Below are 11,712 nucleotides of genomic sequence, written 5' to 3'. Positions count from 1 at the left end.
CTCCCAACCCTCACCCCCCTCTCATTTATCTCTCCACTCTGCAGGCACCCTACCTCTATTCCTGATGAAGGGTTTTGCCTGAAACGTCAATTTTCCTGCTTCTCGGATGCTGCCTGACCTGCCGTGCTTTTCCAGCACCACTCTAATCTAGACTCTGGTTTCCAGCATCTGCAGTCCTTGTTTTTAACTAATGGAAGGTAGGAAACACAATATGTACACAGCAAACTCCCAGTAATAGCAATGTGATAATGGTCACATAATCTTATATTAGCAACATTGTTTGAAGGATTTGCTATTGTTCCTTTTGAGGCCTAGAATTTTCAGGATTCTTGTCCTACTTTATGGTGGAAACAGCAAGACTGGAAAATACTTCAGAAGAAACCTTGGCATGTTGCTACCATGTATTCTTGACGTACAGCCGAATGATCCTTGACAAACAACACCTTTCAGCTCTGGGCACAAACTTCTCAGGAAATCATTTTCTACGCTTTTCAGACATCACCCATGCTTTGTGCCTCTTGTCAGACAATAATGACAAACTGCCGTGATATGAAAGCATACCTTGTGCCTATGCTTGTAGCATAACACTGATTCTTTAATAGTGATGAGTTGGTAACATTAGAAAACTAATTGAGGTCAACCAATTTCAATTAAATAGCTGCCGATGTTGCTAATTGACTCATTTAATTCTTCGGTGTCTTGAATTCATGCATTAATCTTTAAAATCTTTAAGTATCATGGTTGGAATTGGTCTTGGAGTGTCAGGTAAAACAAGCAATGATAAATTCATTAGTCACTTGAATTAGTTTTATTGTCACATGTACTTAAATGAGTACAATGAAACGTTTTCCAAATTGCCACATTATGGTGCCATTTTAGGTACAAAGGTAGCTAGGTACAGATTCTTAAGAAGGCCTTGGCTATAGTACTGTGTGCTGTTCTGTTCACTGCACTATAAGAAGGATGTGATTGCACTGCAGTAGTTGCAGAGCAAGTTCACTAGGATGTTGCCTGGGCTGGAGCCATTCAGCTGCGTGGGGAGATGAGATAGACTGGAATTGTTTTCCTTGGGAAGACTGGGGCGGGGGGGGCTTGATTGGAGTGTATAAAAGTATGAGGGGTATAGATAGGAAGAAACAGATCAGAACCCCACAATGCTATGGACATTTTTAACTTGCAATTTCAAAATATGTTTTGTTTAAAGAGAACTGATAAATCCCTTTTAAGAATATCTTCCAATATTTATGCAAAGAAGAATGCAGTATCTACCACCTCAGTGTAAGTCTCCTTCATTAAGTTACTCTTTACTTTAGTTCTGATCATTTTAGCTTCACAAGCTAAAGTGCAATTTCCAGCAGGAAAAATTATAAACCCTTCTGTAATGAGGAACCCACCCCAGAAAGTTGTTTAAGAGGCATCACCCAAAGATGGACATTTCGAAACACAAAGCTCCACTTTTAATTTTTTTTTCAATGTTTTTTTTGCCTGAATAATATCTTCCACCTAGGGATTTTTCGCAGTTGTGCTCAACTCCAATATGTAAGAACTAGCATCTGGCGTTGTTTGGTGCCCAGCCAGTTCAGCTGCCCAATCAGACTTTGCCATTTTGGAAATCACTGCATCTTTTTTGTGAGGCCCCGCTTTGATAAATGGGCTTAACATTCTCCGAAGAAGATTGCTGATGCAAAATGACACATGATCCATTCTGCACAATTTCCAATCCAATGTACTTAAAAGCCACAGAAAGCCCGATTTTCAATTTTGAATTCTGTTTTAAGCCAACTTATGATAATGTTCTCAAATTCACTGCTCCCACCACACAAAGAATAATCTACATGCATCATAAAGATGCCTGAAAACTGCTCCTTTCAATACCAGTAAATCATGGTAAGGTCTGCATGTAATTGAAGATCACCCAATTTTAATAGGAAAGAGCTTATGGAGATTTGATTTGATTTGATTTGATCTGGTTTATTTATTTATTGTCATGTGTCCCCAAGTGCAGTGAAAAGCTTTGATTACAAACAGTAGAGGCAGATCATAGTAAGCAAGGATATACAGATTGAAAAAAAAACTTAGAAGGATACAGGTTATATTGCACAAGGCTAGGCAAGTTCAACGTTAGCAAGATCAACATCATTTGAAGTTAGACAGCCCATTAATCAGTCTGATAACAATCGGGAGTAAGCTGTTTCTGAACCTGCTTGTGCATGTGTTCAAGCCTCTGTATACTCTGCCTGATGGAAGAGGTTGTAGGAGAGCATTGCTGGGGTACGATGAGTGTTTGATGATGTTGGCAGCCTTTCTGTGGCAATGAGTGGTGTAAGTGGAGTCCACGATTGGGAGGTTGGCTTCCATGTTGTTCTGGGCTGTGCACACAACCTTCTATAGTTTCTTACGGTCCAGGGCAGAACAGTTGTCATACTGGGCCATTATGCACCTGGACAGTATGCTTTCTATGGTGCATCCATAAAAGCTGGTGAGGGTCCTTATGGACATGCCAAATTTCCTGAGCTGCCTGGGAAGAACAGGCATTGTTGTCCCTTCTTGACCATCGCACCAACATGGGATGTCCAAGAAGGTTGTTGTTTATCAAATTCTAGAGGCATCATTTATACCACATATACATATATAGTTAATTTGCAGAGTTTTCAAAATGTATTTGATACTTGTTTTTGAAGACAAAGAAACACATCCCTCTGAGAGCTGATTTTCCTGCAGAAATGCAACTATTACATTAATTGATCTCACATGCATTTGTTGCTATAAAGCTGAAAAAAACTTTCAAAATTGCTTTGCCTGCCGTCAGTGAACCTACTATATCTTGATCTTCCAATTTTTCTTCAAAGCCTCATGCCTCTGGCCTTGCTTTAACCTTATGGTCCTATTAGGGTACACCTTTCCAGAGCATATCCATCAATGTGAGCCTTCTTGCAGAATGCTTAGAGAACATCTCTGGGACGCACTCAAAAAGCAACCCCACCACCCTGTGGCTGAATACTTTAACCCCCTCTCCCACTCTGCCAAGGACATGCCTCCTCCATCGCTAAACCCTTACCACACGACACCTGGAGGAAGAACGCCTCATCTTCCATCTTGGGACCCTCCAACCACAGGGGATCAATGTGACTTTCACCAGTTTCTTCATTTCCCCTCCCAGATGCAACTTTCCAATTCGGCACCACCTTCATGACATGTCCTAATTGTCCATCTTCCTATCCACTCCACCTTCCTCTCCAATCTGTCACCATTACCCCCACCTCCATTTACCTAATGCATTCTCAGCTACCTTCCCCATAGCCCCAGCCCCCCCACCCATTTATGTCTCCACCCCCTAGGCTCCCAGCCTTGTTCCTGATGAAGGGCTAATGCCCGAAACATTGATTCTCCTGCTCCTCGGATGCTGCCTAACTTGCTGTACTTTTCCAGCACCACACTCTCAACTCTGATACTCCAGCATCTGCAGTCCTCACTTTCTCCTAGGGCTGGTTGTTCTCTATCTGCTGCCTCTGTGGACAGACCAGGTTCTCTCTGGCTTTGTACTTCTTGCTGTCAGCATCTTTAATGAACTCATATTCTATTTTGTCCATGGCCGCTCAGATTTTCCATTCATATCCTTGGCTTCCAATCCTGGTGGTACTCCTGGTTTGTGCCAAATTTCTTGTCCTTGTTTAACTCGGCCCTTCAAATTGCTTCCATCTCTTTCTAGCCTGTTCATGTTTGACCTCCTGTTCCTATTAATAAGATTTCTTTTAACAGTTACGATCTCTTTCTCAGGGGGTGTTTGCTCCCAGACTCAATGTTCAAGCTTACGCTAAATGTTTTGTTCTTCCATCTTTGTACTGTACTGCACATTTCCAATCCATGGGCCTAAGGTCCTGCCCGTCATCCTGTATATTCCTCCAGCTTTTATACTTTCCAGTGGCCTTTCCTGCATTTCTCCACTGACTAGCCATTTTCTGGGAAATATTTGACTTTGCTACCCAATTTTAGCAGTTCTTTTTTGGGATTAATGGCCATACATTGACCATCAGAACTGACCTGTCCATCATCATACAAACTGCAAATTGTGGCACAAACAGAAATTGCAGGAAAAGTTCAGCAGGTCTGGGAGTGAAAGCAGAGTTAACATTTCGGTCCAGTGCTCTTTCTTCAAAGCAGTTCTGAAGAAGGGTCACTGGACCTGAAATGTTGAATCGGTTTTCTCTTCATAGATACTGCCAGACTCACTGAATTTTCCAGCAATTCCTGATTTCCAGTATCCACAGTTCTTTGTTTTTATTTTGATCAATTGTGTCAGAATGATTCCTATAGCAATACAACATTTGGATATAAAAAAGCACCTGATTCCTCATCATTTGCATTACCTCCTTTTGAATACTGGTAGTTCTTCTATAATGGGATGTTCTTGTGCAACTCCGTGATATAGAATTAGAAACAGCATTTAAAGTGTTGGTGACGTAATCACGTTACAGCAAGCACATGTCTTAAACGTTCGCACTTTAGAAACAGTATCCCCAATTTGTTAATCGTGTTGCAGTGAATTCGCATTAACTAAACATGCATTATAGCAGAACATGCATGCAAATCTGTAACGCATATCATGCAAGTTTGAGGACTGTACCTAAACAAACAGTCCAATTACCATGCCTGACAATTATAGTTATTTCTATTTTTATCAATAACCTTTTACAAGCCTCACTATTCTTTAAGCCCCTCTCTCTTATAATAAACCAGATCCACCAGATTGAAATTAGCTTCAGTTGGCTGTACCTTGTATTTTACAGCTCGTCAAAATCTTTCAGACTTTGGCTTTAATGAAAGAAAGCCTTTCTGCCTATATCTAGTGCCTTCAAATGCTTTGAAAAAGTAAAACTAATTGTACTAACGGATCATCAATTACTGACAGAACTTTAGGATTCCAACCAAAAGTTAACTGATATGGGCTTTATCCTCCCACTATCTGCAACAAATGTTTAGTATGTAGAGCCCACACTAATGACAAAGATAATTCACAGTTTGGTTGATCAGCCAACATTTTATCCATCATTTCCTTTATTGCATAGTTTCTTTTGCATGCTCCATTGCTAAAAGGGCTTTTCTGCTGCCATATTCATGACTATTATATTCATATTCAGACATATATGTATGAATGCATCATTAGCAAACTCCAACGGCCACCTCATCTGAATTTTCAATGAGAAATTTTGTTGGTGATTCAAGTCCGATCCCTATCCAATTTTCAATTTCGATATCCACAATTAATTTGTTATCTTTACTACATATCGTTGTCAACTGACAAAATCTGGTTGTCAAATCTAGAAAATATAAAATGAAAATTCCTTCTTTATTCCATACCTTTAAATCCATGGGCACCACCTCATTGAAATCTCTTGCTATGGGCAGATTTACTACAGAGCATGAAGGTGCCCTTCAATATTTCGAACAAATATCATACCTCTGCCTTCTCGCCTCTACGAGCTTACCAAATTCTCCATCCTTAATTCCTGCAGTCTTTACATAAAGGTCTTAAGCTTTCAGAAAATGAATGTGAAATTTGCCTACTGTTATGGACCAGACCAAACCCCCCTCAAAATAAATTAAGGCGATAGCCTAGACCCTAACCTTTCCTAATTTTAACATGTTACATTCCACATGCAATTCAATTGGTCAAGCTATTTGACTTTAAGCAAACCACACTTTATTTTTATGCTACAGTTAAAATACAGACAAAATTAAAAAGTTGACTTTTGAACTGTAATGTGAGTGAAATGCTTAACTGAATAATATATATATTAACCACACTAATTCCAATATAGGAACATCCCATAAACACAACCTTGGCAAAGGCAAATTCAGTAAAATAGATTGTCTCACATGCAATTCTAGCAGCAGGAAGAGAACACCAGCTTTTAGTTGTAACAGAGAGAGGAATAAGAGCTTCCACATCTAGCTTGAAGACCCCAGCTAACTCCTGAAAGCTAAAACTAAACATGCTGGTTCTGTGGGAACTTAGCCCATTCAGGCTGCTTCTATTGTTCCAACCTAAGAAGAAAATTGAAGGCCTCACAAACTGTTTACTGTATTGGTTTTGAGCAGATTGTTTCACACCTCTGTCTCAATCATTCTTCATTTAAAAAGGGACAAAATACGCATCTTTAAGCCATAGTATCATCCAATATGTAATTTTAATGTAATTGATTTCTGTCTTCTAAGCTTCCATTCTTTGATGTCAATGACTCTAATTTCTTTAAGGGAGAGATTAAATTCCATCAAAGGAATATAATAGTGCCCTGTCAGTGTAAACTGCAAAATCACAGATGTTCCAAATACATTTTTTTTTCTTTTTCTGTATGTCGTTTCATCTGTGCTTTCTTCATTGATGATCAACTAAATAATAAGGGTATTTCATTTGACACTACATCTATGCTAATAAAATGATTGAATCTGACTATTTTTCAAGAAATTACCACTCTTCTAAAAGATACTATTGTGTTAACAAGTCCGATCTGAAGCTTGTTGAACTCTGAAATTCCTTAAACTTGTCCTGATCCATTTTAGATAGTCGAGGTAATTATCTCCTCAGTTTCTTCCAAGTATAGTCGACCTGTAACCTCAGTCGTACACTGCATAACTGGGCAAAACATCTTGTGACCAATGAAATGTGATCTCTTTGATCAGTATCTTCATCCTCTTCTTCCGAATCATCTATTTTATGTTTTACTTCATTGGAGCAGTTGCAGCAGCTCATGACATAGTGATAATTTGAATCCCATCTGAAACATCAGCTGACGACATCCTGAACATTTCTGGGGTTCATACATTGATTGTAAATCCCAAATTCTCCTTACTTTACAAAGTTATCAAAATGTTTCTTTCCTCATTTCTATTAGTTATAGTTTTCCTTTTGCACTGTCACCTGCATCCTGTATTGAGGTAGCCTCACTAATTTGTTATCATTCTGTCTGAAATAATTCCACCAAGGCCGGTATCCTGTCACCAAGTCACCCTTTATTGACACATGCATGCCACGTGTCATTGACCCAGCTAGCAGAGTGAGCAGAACCTCTGACACTCCTGTTTCTATCTGTCAGTCAAGGCTCGCTGATTGGACCAGATTAACATCCCCAATCAGGGAACTCATATACTATGGGGTCAACCTGGCTGACCTCGTTACAATCACTACGTCCCTCCCCCCTCTATGTCTTGAGGCGTAGACCCATTCTTTCTCCTGTAGCTTCTCCTGGGATGTTTATGCACTGGGTCCGGTTCCTATGGCTCTGCCTTGGGTACTGGCGGCATGTACCCGACTGTCGCCCACCTCTTGTGCCCGGAACATTCTGGAAGAAATTCACCTTCTGAGTCAGGTAGTAATGGTGTTGAGGCTGCGTCATCTATCATGTCCATTTCATCCTCAGAGGTTTTGTCCACACTAGGTGGGGTGGCAAGCAGGGCGGGGTGGAATCCTACAGGTTCTGACAGCCTTGTTGGCTGTTCTGAGGAGCCAGGTAGGATTTGCACCTGCCCCTTTTGTGAGGTTGCTCCTTTCATGTGGTCCACAGGGCTGTTCAGGACCTCCTCTCCTACCTGAACTTTGGACCTCATGGTACCTCGCATCGACTGTGCCTCTTTTCCCAGCAGGGCCATTCCTGTGGTTTCGTCACCAAATTCTGACCCATGAAGTAAACTGCCTCTCTCACTTAGTGGAACCTTCTTTCCTGCACTGACATTCCTGATGCCATTTCACCTTCCCTCCATCCGTCTGGGAAGATCAGGTTTAATCTGGTGTGGAATCTTCTTGGAGTGAAGATGTACAGCCTCAGAGTGAAGGGATGACCCTTTAGAACACTTGGATACAGAACTAACTCGAAGGTAGAAGACAGAGGGTGGTGATGGAGGGTTGCTTTTCAGACTGGAGGCTTGTGACCAGGGGTGTGCCACAAGGATCGGTGATAGATCCACTACTTTTTGTCATTTATATAGATTATATGGGTGTGAACTGAGGACGTATAGTTAGTAGTTTACAGACGACACCAAAATTGGTGGTGTAGTGGACAGCGAAGAGGGTTACCTCAGATCACAACGGGAACCTGATCAGATGGGCGAATGGGCTGAGGAGTGGCAGATGGAGTTTAATTCAGGTAAATGCGAGGTGCTGCATTTGGTAAAGCAAATCAGAGCAGGACTTATACACTCAATGGTAAGGTCCTAGGGAGTGTTGCTGAACAAAGAGATCTTGGAGTACAGGTTCATAGTTCCTTGAAAGTAGAGTCGCAGGTAGATAGGATAGTGAAGAAGGCGTTTGGTATGGTTTCCTTTATTGGTCACAGTATTGAGTACAGGAGTTGGATAGTCATGTTGCGGCTGTACAGGACATTGGTTAGGCCACTTTTGGAATATTGCATGCAATTCTGGTCTCCTTCTTATCGGAAGGATGTTGTCAAACTTGAAAGGGTTCAGAAAAGATTTACAAGGATGTTGCCAGGGTTGGAGGATTTGAGCTATAGGGAGAAGTTGAATAGGCTGGGGCTGTTTTCCTTGGAGCGTTGGAGGCTGAGGGGTGACCTTATAGAAGTTTACAAAATTATGAGGGGCATGGATAGGGTAAATAGGCAAAGTCTTTTCCCTGAGGTGGGGGAGTCCAGAACCAGAGGGCATAAGGTGAGAGGGGAAAGATATAAAAGGGACCTAAGGGGCAACTTTTTCACGCAGAGGGTGGTACGTGTATGGGATGAGCTGCCAGAGGAAGTGGTGGAGTAAGTGAGGACTGCAGATGCTGAAGATCAGAGTCGACAGTGTGTTGTTGGAAAACCACAGCAGATCAGGCAGTATCCGAGGAGCAGGAGAACCTCATTCCTGATGAAGGACTTATGCCTGAAACATTGATTCTCCTGCTCCTTGGATGCTGCATGTTTTGCTGTGCTTTTCCAGCACCACACTCTTGAGAGGAAGTGATGGAGACTGGTACATTTGTAACATTTAAAAGGCAGCTGGATGGGTATATGCATAGGAAGGGTGTAGAGGGATATGCGCCAAGTGCTGTCAAATGGGACTAGACTATGTTTGGATATCTGATTGGCATGGATGAGTTGGACTAAAGAGTCTGTTTCCGTGCTGTACATCTCTATGAATCTCTGACTATAATTCTCTGACTCTATAACTGAGATGAGGAGGATGTTTTTCAGGCAGAAGTTGGTGAATCTGTGGAACTCATTGTCACAGAGGGCGGTGGAGGCCAAATCATTGAGTTTATTTAGGACAGAGTGATATAGGTTTTTGATTACTAAGGGGATAAAGGGTTACGGACACAAGGCAGGAGAATGAGATTGAGAACATAACGGTCATGATCAAATGGTGCAGCAGACTTGATGGGCTGAATGGCCTAATTCGCCAGCCAAATCCTATAGTCTTATGATCCTATGGTCCCAGTCTTCCTAAATTTGTTAAAATCTGACCGCACCTAACAGAAGTTCAATAGATGACTTTTTAAGTCAATTTTATGCATCTAAGTTAACAATCTATCCAAACCTTCATCTTTGTTGAAATAAATATTGACTGTCCTGCTCCTCGGATGCTGCCTGACCTGCTGTGCTTTTCCAGTGTCACACTTTATCGACTCCAGCATCTGCAGTCCTCATTTTCTTCTAATTCCAAAAAGCATTGCTGTTTATGTTGCTTCTGTGTAGGATCAAACTGCTCAGGTCATACCTTGCTTCCCCAAAGCAACCTAGGCCCATATTATAATCCTATTCTGGTATTATACCCACACTGGCATTAAGGCTCATTTTCAGATATCAGGTTGGGTAACCATACACTGAAATTTTACATTTTGATTCAATTATCCTTTGTTAAAAATATTAAGCACCAAATGATAACTGTATCCAAACAGAATTTAAGTCCGCACCTTTTAGTGAGTGCTTTTATTTCAGTTAGCCTGACTCTGTAAAACTCATTCCCTTGTGATTAATAGTTCCTTTTATTTATGCAACCAATTCACACCCAATTAACTCCTTATGAATATGTCCATCACCTATCTTGCTGATTTGGCTGGATGGCTGGTCTGTAATGTGGAGTGATACCAACAGTGTGGGGTTTAATTCCTGTGCTGGCTGAGGTTACTGTAAAAGACTCCTTCTCAACCTGTCTCATTTGACCCTCAGGTTAAACCACAATCAGTTGCCTCACTCTAATGACAGATCTGTCTTCTGGGATGATAGTAACTTTGCCTTTGTCTAGTTCTTCCATAACAATATTCAAGGACTCACTTTCTCCAACCTTTTATGGGAAGAGCATTCCACAGGCTCATGATCATTGAAAAATAAGACTCTGATACTACAATTATTGTATACGAAAGCAAACAAAACTATAAATGCAGGATATACTCAGTAGCTCTGGCAGGATCTGTGGCAATGGGAACAGAGTTAACAATTCAATTCGATAATCTTATAATCAGGATGCTTAAGAGTCATACAGCATGGAAACAGACCCCTCAATCCAACTTGTCCACACCGGTCAGACAGCCCAATCTGACCTGGTCCCTTTTTAAATCTTTCCCCTTTCACCTTAAACCTATGCCGTCTAGTTTTGGACTCCCCCAACCGAGGAATAAGACCATGTCTATTTATCCCATCCATGCCCCTCATGATTTTATAAACCTCTATAAGGTCACCCCTCAGCCTCTGACACTCAGTGAAAAAAGCCTCAGCCTATTCAGCCTCTTTCTATAGCTCAAACCCTCCACTCCCATCAACAGTCTCGCAAATCTTTTCTGCACCCTCTCAAGTTTAGCATCTTTCCTATAGCAGGGAGACAGATTTGAGACCAGCAGTATTCTAAAAGTGGCTTAACCAATGTCCTGTACAGCCACAACATGACCTCCCAACTCCAAGACTCAAATGTTCTGACCATTGAAGGCAAGCATGCCAAACACCTTCTTCACCACCCTGTCTACCTGTGACTCCACTTTCAGGGAGCTAGCGCCTGCAACCCTTGGTCTCCTTGTTTGGTACCACTCCCCAGGACCCTCCCATTAAATAGATACATCTTGCCCTGGATTCCCTTCCCAAAAATACAAAACCTCACAATTACTTAAATTAAATTCGCATTTCCAGTGCGAGCAGCAGCGAAGGTAAGACCGTTTGGTTTTAAAAGTGCTTACCGGTAGCGGGCAGCGGTGTTTTTTTTTCTCTTTCACTCTCTCTTCACAGAAAGAGCGGGAGCACCAGGGGGAAGTGACGACGACCAGAGGGGCAGCCGAGACCCAGAAGCAGTTAGTGTAAGCTTACCTGGGTAGGTTTTTTCCCCCTTTAAAAGCGCGAAGGAGAGGAACCCGAGGCACTACACGGGTAGTGCCCCCCACCCGCCCTCCTCCTCTAACCTAATAATAACACCTGTTGTGGTAAGTAGGTAAGTGCTGAATTTTGCTTGTTGTATTCTTTAGACCCAGTTTTTTTTAAAAATAAAAGTTAGCTTTAGAGGGATGGCAGTGAAGGCAGTGCAATGTTCCTCCTGCAACATGTATGAGGTGAGGGATGCCATCGACGTCCCTGCCGATTACACTTGCAGGAAGTGCACCCATCTCCAGCTCCTCCAAGACCGTGTTAGGGAACTGGAGCTGGAGTTGGATGAACTTCGGATCATTCAGGAGGCAGAGGGGGTCATAGATCAGAGTTATAGGGAAGTAGTAACTCCAAAGATGGCAGAGAGATGGGT

The sequence above is a fragment of the Chiloscyllium plagiosum genome, chromosome 5, assembly GCF_004010195.1.
Source record: "Chiloscyllium plagiosum isolate BGI_BamShark_2017 chromosome 5, ASM401019v2, whole genome shotgun sequence".
Lineage (NCBI taxonomy): Eukaryota > Metazoa > Chordata > Chondrichthyes > Orectolobiformes > Hemiscylliidae > Chiloscyllium > Chiloscyllium plagiosum.
This window is presented reverse-complemented; position numbering follows the sequence as displayed.